The sequence below is a fragment of the Cygnus olor genome, chromosome 24, assembly GCF_009769625.2.
Source record: "Cygnus olor isolate bCygOlo1 chromosome 24, bCygOlo1.pri.v2, whole genome shotgun sequence".
Classification (NCBI taxonomy): Eukaryota; Metazoa; Chordata; class Aves; order Anseriformes; family Anatidae; genus Cygnus; species Cygnus olor.
In genome coordinates this window covers 1,802,782-1,826,144 of record NC_049192.1, presented here as the reverse complement: position 1 = coordinate 1,826,144, position 23,363 = coordinate 1,802,782, and the positions used below count along the sequence as shown (strand labels likewise).

At 53.1% G+C, this 23,363-nt stretch overlaps 1 protein-coding gene across 4 annotated transcripts in view; it reads right to left on the bottom strand.

Annotated features, from left to right (window-relative positions):
- The window catches only part of PLXNA2 (plexin A2), a 160,975-nt gene that overhangs the window by 67,178 nt on the left and 70,434 nt on the right, over positions 1–23,363 (bottom strand). The gene's annotated exons all lie outside the window — the stretch shown is intronic.

The following is a 23,363-nucleotide window of genomic DNA, read 5'->3' as shown; positions in this document are numbered from 1 at the left end:
GAAATGCTCTCTTGGCTTTAAGTATTTTTAAACTGTTCTCTGCCGGCCTAATTATCGTTAGCAGACCAAAGCGTTTGTGCCTGTGAACCACCGCACCGCACCGAGGAGAGAACAGAAGATGTGGAACACGGTGCCTCAGACCTGTGTCTGCGGGCAGGAGGAAATCAACGCGGATCAGTGCTGATTAAAAAAACACCTCTGAGGCACTGAGGTCGGAGAAACAGGTTCCAGAGGGTGCTGAAAACTCAGTGCTGGACATTCAGCCGGGCAAAACCCAAGAGGCAGCTGGAAACGTCAGCAGGGCAGGGTGCTGCTGTGCTCCCCAGCACCTGGCTGGAGATGGGGTTTGATTTTGTGGTCTGCTCGCTCACGGCACTGCTGGGGCAGGTCCGAGCGCTCTGCCCCCTGCCCCCTTCTGCCACCCATGGGCAGGAGCCCCAAATCCTGGCCTCTGCTGGGTCCCTGCCGTGTCCTGCCAGCCCCGGCCCTGCTCCGATGGCAGCAGGAGCTCCGTCGTCACCTCGCGGCTCTGCGCAGCCGAGGTGGCCGGCGCCTGGCACAGCCCCGTCTGTTTGCTCTCATCTTCGCCCATCCCCGGGGGCGAGGCTTCGTGGAGCAGGATGGTTTATTTGGAGAGGGCTTTGGTTTGCACTATTTAGTTTTTAAATGCAAATACCTCTCTTTATTTACACTAGAGAAGATGGGCCAGGGAAATGTTCCTGGCATTCACAACAAACACCCAGAAGGTCTACCGCTGCGCCAGGAGCGCATTTCCCACCCCAGCCCAGGCCCCAGGAAACTTTGCTGCCTGAACCTACGAGCTTACCCCCAGGGCACGTGGCCCCTCCGTACCCTGCAAGCGGGGCTCCTGACTGCAGCCCTCGGCCCAGAGCACCAGCAGACCTAGGCCTAGGCCTCGAGCTTTCCAAAGTGGATACTAAGTTTGGATGCCCTGAGATTTCTGTTCCTGCTCTCCAAAACACGAGCTGAGATGTCCTGAGGCCAAGCAGACGCAGGCAGCGATTTTCCTAAATGAAACATCAATACCTGCACCTCCTTGCTGCGAGATGCACGGCAGCATCCCTGCAGCGCCAGGGGGCACTGCCATGGCTGCGAGAGGATGAAGCAGAAGTCAGGGAGAGGAAAGGACAACGGGCACTCTGCATCAGCATGGTCAACAGCGAAGCAACTGGTAAAGCAATTCAGCCTCTGCCGCCTTCAGCTGAGCAGCACCAGCAAGGGGGACACCAAGAGGGACACGAGCCAAGACTCCGGCTCCTCAGGAGCATCCTCAGGGCAGAGCCCTCCTCCCTCCAGCCGCACCGCTGTGTCTCTTCCTCCTGCCTATGCCCAAGCTCTGCTGCTGAGTTTCTCAGTTCCCCGTTTACGAACCTACTCCTCAATAATTAAATGTAAAGTCTCATTACTGCTTTATTTGACTGCCTGACCACAACATCAGCCAAAAACTAAACAAAACAAAGGAAATCAATACAGGCTCTCCAAAACACATGAACTCAAACTCTGCCAGACCCCAGAAAAATATACAATAAGTGCAAGAATCCAGTTCCAAATGCATAAATACACAAATACATCCAGAACCAAACAAAGCCAAGTTTCCACAGCTTACGCCTGCTCCAGCACGGGCCTCTGCCCTGCAGACTGGGACAGCCACGGGGCATCCCATCCCATCACCCTGCCCTGAGAGCCACAGGCTGCTGCAGCTCACACAGAAAATCTATTTTTAATGACTTTGGGGAGTGAAGTGGAGATGCCAACCAGTTCAGTGTAATTAAAGCTATCCATCACTCAGTGAGCAGGAGCCCAAACTTGATGAACTTTCCACTGAGATTTTTTTTTCTTCATTTATGAAAAGAAAAACCACTGCTTTGTGCAGCTGCAGGAGACACGAAGAAGTGTGGGAAGGAGCAAGGACTTGCCAGGTCCAGTTGCGATGGAGTCAGGCTGACGGAGCTGGGAAAAACAACGTGAAACTTCCTCAGAAGTTTGTAAGAAGTTTGTCAAACTCTTCTTCCTATTGTTGTTTTTTTTCCCTGCCTCCTCAGACAGCACTGATTGAATTCCAAGTCCTTAAGTTTCCACCATGAAAAGCCACCGTGAGGGGCTGGGCTGGGAAGCACTCGCTGCTCTGCTGGAGAAGCCGAGGTGCTGCAGACCCCTTCTGCCCTGCCCTGCCCGGAGACGCCGGGCTCTGGACCCGAGCAGAGCTCAGACGTGCTCTGGGCTGGTGCCTGCAGCAAGCAGGGTGTGGGGCAGCAGGTGGACGGGAGGAAAGCAAAGGGAAATGTGTGAATTGAAGAGTGCTGAGGAGCGTCCCCGCAGCACCACTGCCCCGTGCTGCCGAGCCTCCTGGGGCGGGCAGAGCTCACCCGAGGGTGCACGGTGCGAGCTGGGGGCTGCGGGGACCCTGCTCTCCTCTCCCCCGCCGCTCCACCATGAGGGTCCCCAGAGGCACCGCGGGGCTGTCAGAAGCAAATCAACGCCTGTAACTTTTGGCAGAGGAGCAGCGAGTGGGAGAGGACACCGAGACAACGTTTCCATAGCTACAAAGGGATTATTTAATTACAGCGCTGCAGAAGCACACGGAGAAAGTTCCTTAAACTCTGATCCCAGCAACCTTTTCAATGAGCTCGGCTGTACTGCTCTAAGAACCTCATTAGCATCTTACTAGGACAAGCTGTGTCGGGGCACAGGTGATCAGATGGCTGTCCTAGGGAGCAACCAGACCTTCTCCCTGCATACCTGGCTCCCACTGCCTTATCGCTGCCCCCTTGTTCTGCGCTAGACTCCAGAGGGAGGTGATGAAAGGTATGGGCAGCCTCCTCTGGGATGCAAGAGCGAGTGGAAAACCTGCAACTGTCCCAGAGTAAGGCTTAATGAAGCTGAAAAATCATCCTGACACCAGAGGTTCCTCCATCCACCCCACCCCAGCCAGCAGGACTCAGGCTTGCAGCAGCCCCATGTTCTGGCACACGGGCTGCTGCAGACAAATGCTTTCTTGTGGTTCACCACAACTCCAGTTAATCATTGCATCAGCACAAAACGTCTGAGCAAGATTTGTTGGGATAACAAACTGCCAGGCAGAGATCACATCCCCACTCCCAGGGGAAGCACAGCATCATATAAACCTAGGGGAGGAGAAATGGGTTTTTCCTCCCAGACATGGGCTGCCCACAGCTGTGCACCGAATTCTCCATCAGTTGAATCTACCAGCTCCTCCTAGGTCCTCAGCACAGCACAGATTGTGCAGGAGATGACATGAGAAGGGCACCGCTCGCCGGGCACAGCACCGACCACACTCCCACCATCACCGAGCAAACCCAGCAGCTGAGTACAGCCCAGCATGGGGCTCCTGCAGTGCTTGGGAATGGTCCCGTCCATGCACCCTGCCTGGTTTTGGCAGCCTGGAAGCCCTCCCATGGAGCACCCCAGCCGCCCTTCCTACCCCCAGCATCTCTCGCTGCACACACTGTGAGCATGGCGGTGTGCACGCAGCGGTTTGGACCACGTGCCGACACTCACGTGCCTGCCAGCTGCTCCAAGGCTCCCCGCAGCACACCTGCATGAGCCTGCGTGCGACAGCATCAGCTCCGAAGTGCCTTGGCAGCATCAGCTCTCCCACTGCTTCACACGGACCATCTGCAAGCGGGGAGCTGGGGACGCGCAGCGGAACCGTGGCTCTGCCAGCGGCACGTGGCTGCTGGTACTGGAGAGCAGGCTCCTGGGAACAGCTCATGCACGTGGCATGGGCAAGATTGGAAAGTGATTCTTTCATCTACCATAGGAATAAAAACACTGGCTGAAATATTGGCACAGAGCTGCTCCGGGCTTCCACCGAACTGCTCCAGAGAAACTCAACTGTCTGGCAAGGAAAGGATGTGCTAAACATTAACACAAGCTGATAATGAGGAACGAGATGCTAAAGCTGGGGTCTCCACAAAGAAAACCAGGCTACGCTGTAATACACCCACGTGGTTCTTTCCCTGGAAAATCACCATTCCTCGAGGGATTTGCATTTTTGTTCTCAATCACAAAGAAGTTCGAAGGAGGTCCCGAACGTGCTGCAGGGCTCCCTCCGTCCGCGCTGCGAGGCCTCAGCTCCGTGCGGGCAGTAGAGCTGCGGGGTCCCCGAGCGACCAAAGCCTCCTGGCCTCGTGGTCTGCAGGACCGACCCGTTGGCACCCAGCCGGCCGGGAGCACATCGCCTCTCCCCGGGGCGCCCCACTTGGATCCACAGCACTGCTGTCCTCAGAAGTGGCTTTCTTGAAGCGTTGGCACCGGCTTCTGGCAAATGGCAAGTTGCACAGCAAGACCACCCTGCCAACAGGAAATTTTCTTTGTGCAGCACTGATTAGCCCGAGCCTCCCGGGAACTAATTAATAAGGATAAAAGGAGAATGCTTTCCAAAATTTCTGGGCTCAGGTGGGGATCAATCCAACACAGTAAACTTTTATCTTGCATCAGTTCACGGCCCCCGTGTTCAGTGCTTTGCCTTGCTGCCACGTAACTCGTAGCGCACTCCCTGCAGTCATTTGAAAGTTTTAACAGAAGCTTAGAAAATTAATTAAGGTGAATAGTTATAAAACATGCACTTCTTTCCCTCTCTATTTTGCAAGCAAGTGACAAAAATAGAATTCTGAATAATTCTGGAGTTATAACCAATGTAATTAGGTGTTCGACGAACTCTTGCAATTGGGCCGCACTTATTAAAATTACTGTTTTAGACAGAAGATAGCTGGAGAGTCATTAAGAGCAAGCAGCTCGATTCCCCGGGACCCTCATTAGCCTCGGACACCTCGCAGCTCAGGGCATGCAGTGACAGCACGGCCCCACTGCAGGTGCCCCCAAAGTGCCCTGATGATGGGGACGTGGGGACCTTGGCACCACGACCCCAGGACACCAGGACCTGCTCCGGAGGAGCCCTGAGAGAGGTGACGGCTGTGTGAGCAAAGGGAAAAGGCTGTTTTTGGCCACAGCAGTCACACTGGTAGCACAGCACAGGCAGGGGCATCTTGGCTCTCTTCTAGGAGAGAAATCTCCTGGTGTGCCAGGAGATTTCATTATTTCTTCTGTGTGATGCTCTGTAGGGCTCTAGGCAGAAAAAAAGCCAGGTTTTTGCTCATTGTCTTCTATTGCATGCAAATTTGAGCAGAAAACGGCCACGGTGCCCTTAGAGCTGAAATGGGAACAGCCAAACTGGAACCTTGCTGTGAGTATCTGCAGCACAAGGGACAGCAGGACCGGTGGCCATCCCCTGGGACCTGCTCCCGGTCCAACCGATAGGAATCCCGCGCTGGTAGGCACCCAGGCGGGCACATGAAGGCCCTACACTTTACAAGTCAGCACAAACAACCTATGGGAAGGTTTTTAGGGAAGTTTTTTGAGCAGACAATGCTAAAAGCCCTGCGCTGCGATAGTGACTGGGAGCAGGAAAGCCTTGGAGGGGCTGAGAGCGCCTCGCTGGGAGCTCCCCGAGCGGTTACAAGCGACAGCCTCGCTCCGAGCAGCTCCTCGTACAGGCCTGGGAATGCTGCAGGCTTCAAAGTAGGTGTCAGCGCAGTGTGTGGCAGCGAGGGGAGCTCCGTGCTCCGAGATGCAGTCATCTCGATCTGTTCTGAAAGACCGAGATCTCGGCGGTGTGTATCACAGGCGAGCTCCGTGCCTGCTGCTTGCGATTGCCTTCAGCCGTCTGTTTTTCCTCTCTCCCTATAAAAACCACATGCTAGACAGCAGAGGCCCCTTCCCCCAAGCTGCTAGCCTAGAACTCATGAATTCAGTTAAGTTGTTAAAAAGGATTGTGGCAGGCTAAGATAAAACAGAGGAGTTTAAGATGACAAACAGACTCCTAAATAGGATTAGAGTCTTAATGAAAACAGTAATGAATGGATGAGGCAACCAAATATTACCCATTAATATTAGACAGATAGATTAGATCCCTAGGCACTGCATTTAAAAACGACATGAAATTACTTCAATTACTCCGCATTGATAAATAACAAGGCCATATTTACTGCTGAAACACATTTCCTCCACCCTCCCCCACGTTCGCGTTGGCTTATCCTTCCCTAGAGGAGAGCAGACCACCGAGAGGCTGGAAAAAACGCATCAGGCTGGAAGCTTCCTCCGCTCCCTCCCTTCTGAGGAGGCCTCCACCAGGCAGCATCTCCAGCACAAATATCCCAGGGCGCCTGCAGCCCAGGACCAGTCCCTCAGCACCGCTACTTCTGTGCCAGAGTTGAGCAATCACTTCCAATTCACTCGAAACCCGGTGCTCGCAGCATCCTTCCTGCTCAGAGGTTGGCTCTACCTACACTCCTGGTGCTTACAGCTGCTCAGCATCCTCCTTTCCACATGGGGAAGGTGAGATTAAGCTGATCAGAAGGCTCTTCTAATGAAGAGATCATAGATGGATAATTCCTGGGTGCTCGGTGGCATTTACACGCTAACGATGAAAGGCAGCGCTGCTGAAGGTGATGGCAACAAGAGTCCCTCGTCCTTGCATCCCAGCCTCCAGCCCTTATGGAGCTGAGGCCAGCCACCTGCTTTCTGGGTTCAGGAAAGCCCCGGAGAGCAGACTGCTGCTCAGAAAGCTGCGAAACCTCGTTTCCAGCTCTGCTGCCTTGGATTGCAAACTTTGGAGGCTGCTGGAGCTCAGCACCTGGGTGGGAGGAAGCGTGGTGAGCAGGGATGCTGCTCGCTGGGAGCTGTGCTCAGAGCTGGGTCACAGCCCGACCGACAGGACAAACAGCGTGGGCTTGGGAGCACATGGACACAGGTGTGCCCCATCACTTATGTCTGCAAAGCTTGGCAAAAAAAAACCTGTTCAGCCTCATAACTCACCAGCAAATGAGACAAATATAAAATATCTCATTTTAGAGGTACGAAAGCAGCCTGCAGAAGGAATGCAGAGCAAATTGCCAGCAGTACGTCAAGTGCAGAGCCTGAACCCAAACCCCAGGACTTTGCTTTGGCCATCAGCTGCCTCACCCTGGGCTCTCCCAGGGGAGCAGAGGAGAGGAACGACCCTGTCCTGCCCCTCAGGGTGCTCCATCGCAGCTGATGAGGGCCTGGAGGCTCAGCTGAAATACTGCTGAGCCCGCGTGTACCACGCAGATATAAATTAACTTTCCAGAAAGGCAACAAACCCCAGCCGTGGTGCTTTCCCACCCTGCAACAAGGGGTAAGGCAGGAGCGGGAAGAGGGAGGAAGGCGCAGAGTTCTTCCCACAGCCCAGGGGACGGGTGACCTTTCCAGCCCTATACCTGTATAAATCTTATTTAATGAAATAAGGAAAAAAAAAAGAATAAATGAAGATTAAATCACTCCCTGCAGCAGATTTACATTGAAAACAAAGTCTGTTCAGACAGCGGGTAGTTTACACAACAGCCCTTTCACATTCCTTTCCCCAAGCTGGGGCCAGCGAGCCGCAGGACAGGCGATGGGCGCCCTGGAGCCGACGGCAGGCTGCCAGGAGAACATCGCTCATCTGGGGTTTGCTTTGACACACAATTAGGGGGTTTCGGTAGGTCCCAAGTCACAGCATGGCGGTTTTCTCCCATCAAACCTTCCCCAAAACATCCCCTTTCTGTGGGACCTGACTTCAATTTTCGGTGCCACCACCACTTCAGCACTTCACATACCCACGTCCCCTCCCTGCGCACCCCACCGAGCAAACACCGCTGCCCGAGGCTTGGAAGCTCCCCTGGGAAACCAGGAAAACCAACCAAGGGCCCTGTTATTGAAATACAAGCTGCAATAGCTTTACAGCCAGAGAAAGTTAGGCAAAGAGTTTAGCTTTCATCTTTACCTGCGTTTCCTTGGGCTGCTGTTTTGCTACACAGGAGAAGCAGAATCAAAGAGCAGCTCTGGGGCTGCGGCACTGCTTTGACTGAAGGCAGAGGCAACACAGGCTCAGAGCTTACAAAAACTTCAGAATTGCTGCATTAATGTTCCCAGAGCTGCCCTGCTAAGTCACTTGTCCCCCGAAGCCATATCAGGTCCTGCTGTAAACAGCTCCTCTGACATCAGCTTCTCACTGTCCGGGTTCAGCACTCAAAACAGTGGCATTTTAGGCAAATAACGCCATGAAACTATTTCTGCTCCATCAGAGCCTGAGGAAGTTGTGCATACATTTCCATAAATCTCGCTGGCGTCAGTGCAGGACCAGACCTGGCGGGCTGCAGGGGGATCCTGCCGACTGCCGTGGAGTTTACCTACAGAACAGCTCCAGGAGCAGCCGGGGGGCCGAGCGGACTTGGACTGAAATCACAAAATAAAGTGGTTTACATAAAAATCAGTAGCGCTCGGCTTGTAGCAAGGCTAGAAGCAAGGGGGAAGATCCTCAGAACCCCCAAAACGAGGGGCTGCCACAGTAGGCCAGAAGCACTGACAGGAGCCCAGCAAGAGCCGGCCTCTGAGCAGGGAATGCAAAAATCTGTGAGGGTGCACCAGGTGAACCACTGCAGTGGCTTCCTATCACGTGGAAGAGACGATTCTCCCAGTGCTCCCAAGCAAGATTTGCTCTCTGGCACTGTTTTCCAGCAGGGCTGGAGAAGAAAAGTTCTCACAGGAGGCAAACCCCGACCCACGCCAGGGCAGCAGAGGAGGACGGGGAGCATTGCTCTGCTGGAAGCTGCAGGGGAGCAGCTGCTTGAAGGGCATTTCTCCACGGGGTCCTGGCAAGGGACAGGGTTAATAGGCCCACTCCGTACGTGACCTCTCTTCCCTCTCTCCGAGAGCTCCTAATTACCAAGCTAAAGGGAGAGGGGCAGCCCGAGGCACCAGGCAGACCCCGCTGCCTGCTCCTGCCCTTGCTGAGCCGATCGATCGCAGCCCGCTGGCCACAGGAAGCCTTCTCCCACAGGCAGAGGTTGGGGTCGGCAGGAAAGGCAGCTTCTCCCACTCCACCCACAGCCAGAGCGAGCTCGTCAAGGCCAGAGCCACCCTGGAAAAAATGGGAGCATCAGCAGGTCCCTTCCTCCAAAAAGGAGGGTGGCTCGGGGAGCCATGAATAAATGATGCCGCTAATGATAAGATGCCTGCGCAGCCCAGCGTGGGGAGGAAGCAGACCGATGACTCTATTTCTGATGCACCGGCTGCCTGACAATTGGCAAATGAACCTCTGCAGTTATCTGTTTCCCCTCTTTATTCTTTTCTCATAAAACTGGCAGGAACAGGGGTAGGAAAGAGACGCTGGCGGCAGCTGTGTTCAGCATGAAAAATGAGCAGCAAGCGGATGGGAGGCAGCTGGAGCCCCGAGCTTGCTGCCGAGCGCCCCGGTACCCCCAGGCTCTGCTCACTCTGGTTATTTGGTTATTTCCCCATCTCGGTGGATCCTGTGCTTAACCCTTGCGTTGCTCCATTGCTGCAGTGGGGCAGAGCAGCAAAACCCATGGGGTTCTTATCCTGTGCCTGATAACTACAGGCACCTGGCACAGCCCAAATGGCAGCACCGTACCCATGTTTCTGCCCTACCCAGCAGCTCGATGAGGGGCTGAAGCCCTGCAGGAATGGCCAACACATGCACACAGACATAACAGAGCACAGCTGCTCCAAGAAGCAGATGAAACATTGTCTGTTTTTTTATAGAGGAGGGACGGGAACTGGTGGAAGAGCTGCGCAGTGGGGCATGGCGTAAAGGCTGCAGCCCGGCTGCGCTCCTGGGTGCACTCAATGAACCTCCAGCACTCATCACCCACAGCCCAAGCAGCTGGAGGTCTCTGGGGTTTTGCAGGCGTGGCCTGCACCAACAGGCCCAAAAACATGTGGGACACCCAGTACTGGGGCCAGTGTCGAGATGCCTGGGCAGCACAGCACCCCTCTCCTGCTGGCCACGGCGCTGGAGCTCCTCTGACTTGCGGCTTTCCCCCATCCTGTCCTGACAGCATCGCCCCTCAAGTGCCTGGCCACTTGCCACCCCTGGCACGCACGCAGACAAGGAGGCCACATTTTGTTTACCCTCCCTGCTCCGCAGAAAGCCCGGGGCTGCCCGGGGGATGTGTCTGGCCACCCACCTTGAAAGGGCTCCCACGTGGCCAGCTGGCCGCGGCGCAGCGGGGTGGGCAGCCCCGCATCTGCCCGCTCCCAACAGACTCGCGCGCTGTGCTCCGCCACAATGCGTGCTTTGTTCCCAGCCCTGGCACGTCCGCGGGTGTCAATGACACTGGAAAGGTTTGACTGGCCCTTTCTGTTTGTTTTCTTGGCACACGCGAGTATCTTTTAAATAGCCCAACCTCAGCTCTGCCCTGCACCTCGCGTGTGACCGACATTAGTATTCAGCAGCAGCCTTGCCTGGAGAATGGGCCAAGCCGGGAAGGACGGCTCCCAGCCCCTGCAGCTCCTGCGGGTCCCCTCGGCACCTCCCTGCCTGGCTGGGTCCCAGGCTAAGGGAGCCTGGCCGGGAGGGCTGAGCTGTGGGGATGTCCCTGTGCAGGTGGGCGCCTTGGCATGCTGCTTTCCCTCAGGGACGCTGCACCCTGGGCAGCAGCACCAGCAGCACCTTTGCTGCGGCCCCCCAGCGGGCTCCTGTCCACAGTCATGAAAGACTTCAGCACCCTGCAGCACTCACACACCAACAGCCCTCAATTCCCCCTTCCATGAGCCATTTCAGGGTTCTCCAATTGTTTAAATACACCAGAAACCTACGAGGGAATTCACAGGCATGACCGGTGTGTGTAATTGCATAGAGCCTGGAAAATCCAAAGCATTTGAATGCCCTGAGTAGCTTTAAAGGTCACAGAGTCGTATCATTACTGTTTTCACAGTCTGACCGTGGTCCTACTGCTCGTTTGCTCCAGAAACACTGCTGTAACCTCAGTGGCTTTTTGCTAAGTACTGCTCTCTAACTGCATTATGCTGTCCTTGCCAGTCAATTTTCTGTTACTCTATCACTTTTCCATTTGTATATCATTACATACGCCTGTCAAAAACATAATTTAAGAACTTGACCACCAGCGTGAGAAACGAACCCTCCTAAGTACATCCCAAACTCTCCAGTTCGGAAAGAAAATGATGTTTAAGCCCTTTCCCCAAAGAAGAAAACCGCTGTCCCATGGCAGGCGCCGGCATCACGCCCCGGCACACGGATGAGGCCTTTGATCACTGCAACGGGCTGGTGACAAAGGAGCATGATAAAGCCCCAAAGAACATCTCAGGAGCTGACACACAGCATCAGGAGGGAAGAAAACAAGGGGCTGCTGCCACAACACCTGGTGTTCCCCCTCAGCACCACAGGGCTGGCCCTGTGCTTCCCCAGCAGGGTCGTTCAGTGGAGGTGAAGATAACGGCTTTCACCAAAACCTGAAGAACACAAATGCACGTGGGATGTCCTAGGCAATGGCTATTGCAACAACATCCCACATCTCCTGCAGAGAACAGAGGAACATCGCCTCTGGGCTGGCTCTGCCACACTCAGGCACCGGCAGCCTTGGGCATCCAGCCCCACGGCTCGTGCCTCTTGTCTCAAGGCCGCAGAGCGGCCCCACAGCAATAGTTGTCTTTGAGAGCAAACGCAGACAAACAGGATCATCCCTCCTCTGTCCTGTGCCTGCAGAGGAAATGCCACAAGGCAAGAAGGGGACAGGGTGACAGGACCCCCTCCCCGTGCCATTCATCGGCTGGCTCAGTGCAGGCTGCGCTCAGGCTCGTGCTCTCCCAGACACTGAGGAAACACCGCGTCCTCTCCAGGTAACAAGGACACACCAACACGGGAACAGGAGGGCTTGCCCTTTCGCAGCAAGTTCCAAGAAAATTTGTATCATTATAACACGGTTATAATGACTGCTGCACAGCACTCATTTTTTCCTCCTGGAACAGAAAGCGTCGCCAAGGACCTCGAGCTCCATCACAGACACTAACCAACAGATACGGCCAGCACTGCTGCAGCTTCCATTTTTTGGAGGCTTTCCCATGAATGACTATCTCCTCTGCCCTCTGTATTCCCTCATTGTTTGAGAAACGTGCCAACGACAGGATCGAGATGGGATGGCTTTTTCCGCCCTTAGCAAGTGCCCTGCCTGCACCTGCTCGGGGCAGGAGCCGCATGTCACCACGAGGATCTGGCCATGCCGTGCCGCCTCGCAGGGAACAGGCTCCCGGAGCTACCACAGCAGCCGCCGACTTCCCACCCTTCCCTCTGCTGGCGGCTTTGGTGCCCAAAAATGAGTGGGAGAACCTTACTGTGCTGCTCCTGCTCTGGAGGCAGAGCAGGGAGCCGTGGGCGCTGCCAGCACCGCAGCGCGAAGCCACCCCAGGGGCTTTATGTGAAAAGCCAGCGCTGGTAACGCCGGCAGCTGCAGCACGGAGACATCGCCACGACTGCCACTGACAGCTCTGTTTGCTCTGATTTCTTCCAGCATCCTTGGAAGCTCGGGGGCAAATTTGCCTCTGGTGTAATACTTTGGTTCATTTCAAGAGATTTGTGCCGAGACTAAATTTGGCCCTGCATATTTTACTCCTGAGCCCAGTAATCAGCAGTGGAAATAATTTGCTGTTTGGCTGCTCTGATGTTGCCATCTTTTGTGCGTATCAAAATGACAAAAATATCAGGTCCTCAAAGTCCGATTGAAGAATAATTGGAAATCCAAAGTGGCACTAAATGTTATTTTCTAAATAAAATGCATTCAATTACAGAACACTGAGGCCATAAAGCATTTAAAAAGATTAGTTAGAGCAGGAAAAAAACAAGTATTCAAACCTTCAGAGACTTCATTATAGGCACAGGATACCCTCTATTCTTTGGGACAGGCAGGAGATAAAGAGAATGCAAAACAATGCAAATATTTCCAGCAGCCCGTGCTCTCCCAGAAGGGCCTGGATGCTTTCTCACTCGTGGGTTTTCATCTCAGCTGTTGCGTACAGTTTCCCCCTGCTGCACACTGAGGGCTGTGTTCTCGCACTTCGATGACAGACAGGCCCAGCTGACTTTGCTTCCACCAGCACCTTTTGTTACACGAGCAAATTTCCCAGCTTGCATTCACGTTCAGCAAGTTTATTCCATTAAAGCAAGCGCTCATTCCTGACACACTGATGGCCTGCCATGCTCCGCCGGCTCCACTGGCGGCCCAGCCCGTGTCTGGCCACAGCAACAGAGTCCTGCAGCAGTTCCCTTCGTGTGCTGCCCAAACGCCCGAGGAGCTCAGGTCGAAGCAGGGATGTCCCTGGCACCAGGCACTGTCCTCCAGCCTTGCAGGCTTGGCCAGGTCTTTGTTCTGCACAGCAAAAACCAGCAGACGCTTGGAGGACGCAAAGGACAATGAGAAAAGTCGAGAGTGGCGAGCAGAGGCGGGGAGAAAGATCCCCCGTGTCTGTATGTGTTGGGCAAGGAAATGAGATGAAACCAGAAAAAGCAGAGAACAGAGCAATAGACATTCCTGCTTCAGCATCTGCATCGAGAAGCTGCAAGAAGAGGGCAGGTTGCAGAGACGGGCTCTGATATGGGGGATCAGAGATCTCTACCGGCACCTGACGGCAGCGTGCCCCGGGGGCTCCCAGTCACCCCATGAGCTGCAGGGCAGGAACACGGCAGTGCACGCAGCCTGAATCCCAGAGATGGAGTCTGCATTATGAGAGCTCTGCTCTCTCTTTATATTAATAACACCAATAACACAACAGATGCACTCCAAACTTCAGCAAACAACATAATGGCCATCAAGCAGAAAGGACAAAGGCCATCGTATTTCACGCGGCAGGAGCTGGTAAACCCTTGCTTTGAGCAGCGAAGTCGCAGCCAAACAAACATGACCCCAAGTGGAATCTATGGCTCTGGCAGGCACAGCCTCAGCCTGCACAAACAGGGAAAGATGAGATGCATTTATCTCAGATATTTCGTTTCAACAGCTTTCCTTAACAGCTCCGCTCCCTTGAATTAATACATATTGCCAAGCAAGCTGCAGAGCGGGCTCGCAGTGGGGGAGATATAATTATTTACATGTCTGCTCCCCGTTTCCATATGAGGATTAAAGACCAGGTGAGATTTCTTTGCATACTAGCTTTTATTTTATTTTTTTCCTTACGAGGAGATAATTGTCACTGGAAGTCAGTCAGGTGCAGATGCAACAAATTGCTGACCTGCGGCTGATCTCGGAGAGCCGCGACAGCATCTCGCCTCCACCAATAAATACAGCCTCGCAATGGGGGAGAGGGGAAAACAGCCTACACATAGCTGAAGATGGATTTATTCCAGCCTTTGCTATAAGGCTGAAGGCTGGGAAGCCAAATCCCTCTCTCCCAGGGTTTCATTAGCTGGGAATGGCTTTCTAACGAGATTTACACAATCTAGCCTGGAGCCTACACATTTTGCTCTGCACCCAGAGACAATAACAACAGGGAGCTAAGGAGATGCCTTCTTTTTCTCTGGTCACCCATAATTCAGGACTGTTACACTGCTGCCATCAATGTGATTACACAGAGTGCAAAAATAAAATAAGAACGTGCCCTTCTACAGCATTAAGTCTCCAATTTCAACTGACCCAAGCCAGGAAAATTTATAGTTATGGGGACCACGCTCAGTCCATTAAGGAAGGATAGGAAATTGCCAGCTGGGATCCAGATGACATCCTCACCTCTCCTCCTAGCGGTGCGGCACCAGGCACAGGAGGGCTGCGTGGCGCCCAGACACCGCTCTCCTCCTGCCGAAATCACGGGCAGCGACCGCGGGCTGCTGGAATGGGTTTTCTCTGCACTTGGGTGGGGGCAGCCGAGCTGAACCCCACTGCACCGCTGGAAGGGTAGAAAGCCCTAAGCTCACCCCTCCATTTAGGGCTTGAAGGATCAAAGCCTTTTGCTGGAGCGGGGTGCAGCTTTCTGGAGTGGCATACCCTTTTCTGACCCATTCCCGTATCAAGTTTAAATCCCAGCCCCCTGACGTCCAGCTTTGCAGCAATGCTTCTCCCAGGATCCAACCATCCCTCGCCTGCATCCTGCTGGGGCGAGGTGCTGGGGACTGAGCTGAGCTGCCCAGGCCACCAGCAGGGCCACGCACACTGAAGGCAAAGACCTGAACTGAAAGGCTCCAGCCTGCCTTTGGCTAACAACTGGAGCTCGCCCTTTCCTCTCTGCAGTCACAGGAGTGCTGTTTCTGGCACAGTTTCTCCAATAATGCTGTTCCAGCATGGTCAGCTCTTTTTAAATGGAAGGGTTTTAAGCAAATTCTTTTTGTGGGCAGGACTGTCTGCTTGCTCACACAAAGGCCCAGCCACACGAAGAGGAGTTATATTTTAACACCCATCCTCCCCCCCAAAAAAAATAATAAAAAAAACACTTATCACCATGTTCTTACAGAGATATTAATAGCACCCAAGACACTGACAGTTGCCTGCCTGTGAGTCACTTCTTAAAGGGATGGGGGAAAAGCCTGCCACTGTGGCTTGTTAGGAGACAATGAAAATATCATTCACGAGCTGCAGCACTAAATACCACCCTCACCGTAGCAGACAAGATGCTCACATGAGATGCTCACATGTGTGCAGTGTGTATCCCATGCAGCTGGGGCTACCCCGCGTGACTTGAAGCTCTTCTCAAGCTGCAAAACCCAGCCCCTATGTGGACAAGTGGCAAGAGAAGAAGCTGACAGCAGGGCAGGCTGCAAGCCCCCATGGAATTGCTACTTTCAGCATCAATTGGCTTTGGCCGTGCTGTGCTATCACGCTTCCTCTTTATTTCTGTCACCATCATGAGTCCGAAGCACCGAGCAGAAATGCTAGGCGTGTTGCTAACACAGCACGAGGCAGGTCCCTGCCTCCAGCAAGCTGCTGCCCTGTGCAGCACGCAGCCTGCACACCCTTACAACCACCTCAGCTGCTAAGAGACCCCAAGGCTCGGGTCTCATTTCCATGCCCCCTCTATTGCTACAGCCTTCATATTCCTCTGAGATGAGATTCCAAGAGGTTTTCTAACTCAATTATTTTGGAAGCACGTGAAATGTCTTGATGGCCTGGTCGCCACCAGGTCCCTCAGTGCCACGTGCGGCAGTGCCCAGCCCACGCGATACGCTTGCAGCGCTCCAGCTCTGTGCACTCGACTCCATTGCTACTTGAAAGGAAACATGAATACTAATTAAACAGCCATAAGGGCACCGAGCAGACAAATGTGTGTTGCAAGAGAAACTGGATAGACACACTCTGAAGTGGAGCCAAAGAGAAGAGGAGGGAATGTGTCACTGTTTTTGGTGGCAGAGCTTCAGAATAGCGCTCATCACTTTAAATACGTGCATAAACCTAACCAAAGCTGGCGCTATATGAGCGTGCTGGACTTCCATTACTGCCCTGAAACCTTCCTCCTCCTGCACTGCAATGCACATGGCCGCCCTGACCCCAGTGCTACGCACACAACGCAGCGTTTCGCTCCACCCGAAGGCTGGGTACAGCGCAATTTCCGTGCCAGCTCCTCGGCAACTGAGCAGCCCTCTGGGCTGCAGTCCTCAGGCTGTGAGGAGAGCTGGGATCCAAGCACGATCTTTTCCTGCCACCTATTCAATTAAGAAAGTATCAAACCCTCCCATTTCTGCCTCTAATAAAGGTGGGCAGTCACGGGAGGCAGACCGGCTTATGGAGTAGCCTTGTCGCCCCGGTCAGCCCTTTGCCAACACAGCACCAGCCTGCTCCTTGAGCCTGTGATGGGGTTAGTGTTAGACACAAAACCTACGTTCGTGTTTGTCTGCACATGCTGAACTCAGGGATGCTGCTTCGTGTGTACTTCGGAGTGACAGAGCCATAGAGATGCTCTGTGTAGGAGACATCAAGACAAAAGTCAGTTAAATCCCACCTGAGCTTCAGCTTTTGCCATCATAACCAGCACTTTGGCCCTGCCAAAGGTCAAGAAGGTTTAAAGGGGAGAAAAAAGTTTACACTTGGAATGTTAATGTATTCTTATTGATCCCAAAGGAGCAGCTTGGCACCAAGGAGGCACACAAAGTCTTGGTTGAAACTCAGAAGGCTGCCACAGATGGGTCCAGCTGTTTCTCAACCAAGTGTGGAAACACACTGCTGGCTACTGCCCCTTGCAGCTGTGGCACAGGATGGGGAACGTGATCCCATCGCTCAGGAGCCAGCTGGTGGTGCAGCACCAACGCTGCTCATGTTGATGAAGACTCTGTAAGCTCTTCATCACTTCAGGCCATGACTGGTGCCTTCTCTTCCTAAATCCACCTCCCTGCGACTACGGAGCACGGAACTTCTCAGTGATGAAATGAAGGACGGTGCTTTGTTGGGGGAGTAGGGAGCGGGGAGGTTTCAGTCCAATCTCTTCCTACGCCGTATATTTCCTGGGTGACTTCGGGTAGGTCATGCAGCATCTCTGTGCTTCAATTCCTCATCTCAGATGTGATATTGCTGCTCTGTCTCACAGGGCTTTGGGGAGGATAAATCTGTTAGCAGACAGCAAAACGTTCAGCCGGTGCTGATTGCTGCAAGGCAGCCGGTGAAAATTCGGCAGTCGTGATAGCTGCGCAGGCACGGAGGGAAGAGACAGAGGGAGATCAGCAGCCTCCCTGTGCAAGGAGCTCTTCCTAAGCTTGACTGTACTAAAAATGAATTGTTTTGTACCCTCATAGAAACCCTCGGGCCCCACTGTTGGTGTCACCTTGTACAGACCCTGGCTCTGATGAACACGGAGCTCGTCTGGGTCTGGACATGGGGAGCCCAGCAGCGGGCACCCACAGTGCCCCCCCTGCTCCCAGCCCCAGGGCAGGGGGAGCCAACGTGTTTAGTCTGCCGGGCACATTCCTGCACACTGCTAAAATAAATAGAGGATTATTAATGGAGCTCCTTTTCCTCACTAGCATCGCCCAGAAATGCCAGAGCTATTGCACGACTCCACGGCGTGGGGCCAGGTTGCAGCAGCCGCGGGGCAGGGGGGCTCCTGCTTCAGGGAGCCCCGGCCAGGAGCTGGGGGTCGCTTCCAGCCTCACCCAGGAGAAAGGGACCCTGCAGCTGAGGGGCTCAGGGCCCTTGCTGGGGATGCTGACCCAGCCCAGCCCCCAGAGAAAGGCTTCCAGGCTTCCCAGCGAACCCCCCGCACCTTCCTCTGCTCACAGGTTCTGGCACGCTCCAGAAAGTCTCAACATCTTCACCACAGCTAAGTTTTTACAGGGAAGACACTTTGCCAGGGAAGAGGAAGGAGGAGGGAAAGGCAGAAGAAAACCCACAAACAGTTGTTTTTCTGCTTTGCAACGAGCCTTAACTTTTATATTTAGTCCCAGCTTGAAACACATCATAGCCATTTCCCCTGGGGCACAGCCATCATTTCCAAGCTATCTGGAATCTGCAGGAATTTTTTTTTTTCCCCCCTGAACATTTCCAAACTTTTCAAACGGTTTGGTGGGAATTTGGTTTTCAAGCTGCATACTTGTTTGTGCTGTTGTGCCAGCGGGACCAGCCCAAGGATCCCACTAGGTCAGCGCATTCAGAGGTTTGGGCTGGAACCCAGTCTGCATTTTTTAGCCCTGCTCATTTCAGTGTTATTGCAGGAAACCATGTTTATAGCTGCGTTTCCCCCATCTGATCTGAAACAAAAAAATTACACGTACTGTAATTGTACTGTAATTTTGAGCTGGCCAAAACCCAGCCAATCTGATTTTGCAGAACTTTTCAGAACCTTGCAGGCAAAAAAAATAAAATAAAACAGCCAAAGATGCTTGGGTTAAGAGTCAGGTTGAACCTGAACTCTCTTTAAATCCTTCTGTCCCTTGAGCCATGGAGCTCAGTCTGAGGCTGATGCTGAGGCTCAAGAAGGAGCCCAGAGCCAAGTGTGGTGTGCTGGGTGCTGCTCCGCCTCTCACTGAGGAGGGGCCTGATCCTGCCTAGCGCCACGTGGTGTTTCCACAGCGTGTGTCCGTGGCAGCGCTGCGTGAGACGGCCTGTGTCCTTCCTAGCACAGTCCTCGCTCTGAGCTCATCGGAAGAGGATTCGGAGGGGCGAGCGTCTGCACGTCGCCTACGCGCACTTCCTGCAAACTTCACGATAATGAAGTGACACTCTGCACCGTATCCCTTTTTCCATTTCACCCTTCACTGGATCATTTTATGCATCTATTCCCAATGCTAATTCAAACTAATTAAAGTATAAAATAGAATAATTTGTGCAATTTCAGAGCTCCCCTCACCATATTGTGAGTTATGTTTCCTTTTTGTTAGCGCCCGGTGTGAACAATTCCCCTCCTCACCGGCTGAATAGCCGCCAAACTCATTTGCTGAAGACTAACTATTGCAGAAGCCGGGGGGGGGGGGGGGGGGGGGGGGGGGGGGGGAGAAAATACTTCTAGAAAGCTCTGATAGAAAGGAAGAGGAATCAGAGGTTTACTGTTAAATTTCATAGCCGAGCACTTTCTGAAATGGGCAGAAATTACAGATTTCTCCTTCTACTGATTTTCTGTCTCAGGAATGCAATTCTCTCCCTTCTCTCATTACTCCTATTAAGGAGACCTGCATCTACCTGTCCAAACACGCAAATTCAGCAGCCTTCTGAAGAAGACGCAAGTCCAAAGAGCACCAAGCATCGCCAGGGTCCCCACTTGCAATGGCCGGAGCAGTCCCAGGCAGGTTTGACCGTGCCCTGCACAGAGTCCTTGCCAGAATCTGGCCCTGCTAAAGTCACCCGAGTCCAATGGGGGGCAAAAAAAAAAAAAAACAAAAAAAACAGCTCAGCGCAGTCCCTGAATTGCTCCGCCTGGTCCCCAAACATCACCACCATGCCCAGAGATGCATCAGAAATCCCAGCTTGCTTTTCAAATAGAAAGGGGTTTAGTGTTCACCTGTTGGTCACCCATCTGTCCCACACCACAAAGCCATGAGGATGTGCAGAAACCAAAGGCACAGCAAAAAGCAGTTGATGGGGTTGTTCCTCGTCCCATTTGTCCCCTTACAAACACTTGATGCACTGGGGCTCTGAGAAGGAGGGTTGGTGTGTGTGTGGCTCTGTACGTGCATGCAGGGAAATTCTGGAAGTATTTCAGGACTGGGGTTGCCTGTCTGAAAATTAAACAATAGGTCTGCGGATTAGGAGGAATTGGAAAGGGAAGCAAATACATGGGAACCCTGTGGCTGTGACTGGCAGGGCAAAAAATAGACTAATAGAAAGCAAAAACAAAACAAACAAATCCTGAGAGCAAACCTAGCAAGCACTTGAAAGGAACAACGATGTGAGCAGTGTCTAAAACACATCTCATTTACAAAAACAAACCCACTGACCCCAATGTTGAATTTTTACATTGGGGTGTTTTTTACTGCATCTTGGGAAAGTTTACCTTTCAGGTATTTGTTACTTCAAAGGTCTCTGCACTTACCTTTGCACCCTTGAAATCCTGGGTGTTTGGTGTTTGCACATAAACCTCAGTGAACTCTGAGGCTGCAGGAACACCCCAGAGCCAGGCACAAACGTCAAAACCACCAGAGCTACACACACAGCAGGCTGCCAGCAGAGCTAGGAAATGAGGCAGCACGCCCTCCCACCTGCCTGGGCTGGGGCTTTGGGGTCAACTGACTTTAATTAGAGCATCCTTCTAGCAGGTGGATATGGTTAATGATCTCAGACATGTTTTTACCTGAATTTCTTAATTACTCCTAATTGACCACAGGGAGGAAAGCGGAAAGAAGCTTGCATCAACTCCTGCGTTTTAGGACAGCGTTGCACAAGCAGGTGTTGCAAACCCCTCTGTAATGCACAGCCCCTCCTCGGAGCCAGCAGCAGCAAGGACCACGCTGCTCGCCCTTCTCTCCACGGCATGAGGGGAATCTTTAGGGGCCAGCATTAATCCTTGCCACCTGTCACTGAGCAAGGGGCAGGAGCACTGCTCTGCTCACAGCGTTCTGCCCCAGGGGCTCTGCATGGCGTCCAACAGGTGTATCAGCGTCACAGCGGCCAAGAGGAATTGCCCAGGTTCTTGCTTGAAAACAACAGAAAGTCGGCCCAAACCCTCCTTGTCTGTCCCCAAAAAGCAGAGCCCGAGGGCAGTGCTGCTGGTGCCAGGCAGATGAGGGGCAGCCCTCAGGCAGGGAGATCGCGGGGCACCCGATGCCCACCTGCACGCAGCGGGGAGCCAAGGAGGGGTGGATGGATGGATGGGTGGATGGATGCTCCCGCACCTCGCGGGCTGCAGAGTCCCCGGAGCTCTGCTCTGCTAATTGATGTTATCTGCATTTCAGTGGGTGATTAACTGCTATCTTTTCTACCACGGGAACGGTGAGGTTCCCAGTCACGGAGCAGGATGCTGCTCTGTTACCTACCGTGTAAAAGCGGAATGAAATCATCCCCCCGTGGCAGAATTAATCGCCAAAGTAGCTACAGATGAGCTCAGAGCAGCGATGCTTCGGAGGTGATGAAACTTGCAAGGATTTTGGAGGCTGCTTATGGAAGATGCATTTTGCATTTGCAATGCTCCGGCCACGTACCTAATTAGGGAGGTGCTGCTTCACCCAGCAGGGAACAGAGCCACATCCTGTGACCTCAGCACCTTATCAAAGGGATTTACGTGATGAGAACAAACAAGTTAGAGATCATTAGCTGGAAAAAAAAAAAAAAGGTGCTGGAAAATGAAGAAGGAAAAACATGTTGTAGTGCAGGCATGTCTGCAGGTAGGGAAAAAGCAGTGACAGTCCCCAGGGCTGGCTCCCCCACATCTGCAAGCACCGGGCAGCCCCTCCGCCGGGTCCTGCTACTGGAGCCGGACAGCTCGGCTGCCAGGAGAGCCCACGGTCAGCGTCTGCAGCTCTGAGCTCAGAGATGCTCCTTCCAACAAGCCCTGCAGTATTTTTATCCCACAGTTTTGTATTTCATGTTTATAGCCCTTGATTAGGTGGTGAAATCTTCTGGAGATGGCAGTTCCTGCCCCGATGCCTGCCGTGCTTTTGATTGAGCCTCCGCTCACTCCCAGATTAAAAATAACAAAATTCGCTCTTCTACCAAGAGCTGCAAAAATCTTTGGCCCTGGTTCCTCTGTTGCTTATATAATCTGTGTGCTGAAGTGGGCCCACTGCTTCCAACGGGGTTAACTCGCGACTGCTGAAGGTGTACGTGGGAGCGAAATCAAACCTGCTGCATATGAAACCAGCGCTGCGACAGCTTGAACTTGTGCAGATAGCAGAGAGATCGAGTGAAAAGGGGCTGCAGCCTTTGAGTCTTAAAATTGCACTTGTCCTACGGACCTTATTTAATTGAAGTGAACTGAGATTTCATACATTAAAAATCCCCACCACCTTCCTGATGCACTGAGAATTAATGCTTCAGGACTGAATTATAGAGCCGCTTTGTCTGAACATAACCAGTGTTTCTCAGAAAGCAAGGAAACTGAGAGGTTTTTCTGCCCAGGCAGGGGTGGTTGGTGTGGGCTCCACAGCAGACCCACCACTGAAATGAGAACATTTTTAACCCGGGGGCTCCTGGTGGCCCCAGGAGGTATGTGGCTGGCATCCCCTGCCCCACCACCAGCCCGACCCGCAGCACCCACGGCTGCTGCAGCCCAGGGCCACCGCACAGCACCACCAACACCTCCCGGTGCCGCCCAGCAGCCACCGATCCTATTCCATCCCCGGCACCCCACGGAGACCTGCTAATGCCACACGTCTCCCGCTCAGCAGCATCTCGCGCTGTTCGAGCCTCGCTCAGCTTGTGGGCAGAAATGGTGTTTGCCTGCTAGAGCAATGCTGAGAAATGGATTTCTGTTTTAAATAGCCAGGGTCAGAATCGCATTTCTTTTGCCACAAGAGCTATTTGAAGCCAGGTGCAGTGGGAAGAGAGCCTGTAAAAGCTCCTAATGAGCACTCTTAAATCATGCGGTTAAAGAACTCAGAATAAGTGCCTGGAAGCAAAGTTTCTTTATCCTCCTCTCCCCCGGACTGGGCTGTGCAACTGTTGCTTCTGTGCTTTGTGGGAGTGAAATCAAATGTCAAATATTCTGCTTTGGAAGAAGTTGGCAATGAAACATGAAAGGCTCATGGAGAGCTCAAAAGGACTGCGGATAAATTGGAGAGAAGCACAGACAGGGCTGGGACAGGAGCCAGTGGGAGTGTGGAAGGACTGAACACACAACCAGAGCTCCAGATTTGAGGATAAAGCAACCGCTTTCCCCAGCGCATTTCAGCACAAAGCTGATCCTAGCTGGTGCTAGCATGGAAGGAAGACGGGCTTGATACAGGAATGACATGTATGCTTTGTGCTGGGAAGCATCTGTCTGCACATCGCAGTTCATTGTGTGCCCATGCATAACCACAGACCACGCAGAACATCGCACCCCATGCGCTGCCTGGTGCCTAACACCTCACAAACACAAAGAGCTCGGGACCTGCTACCGAGCTGTACGAGGGGAGCGCATTTCCTTGCTGAATCTCACAAAAATACACAGTTTGTGAAAGATAT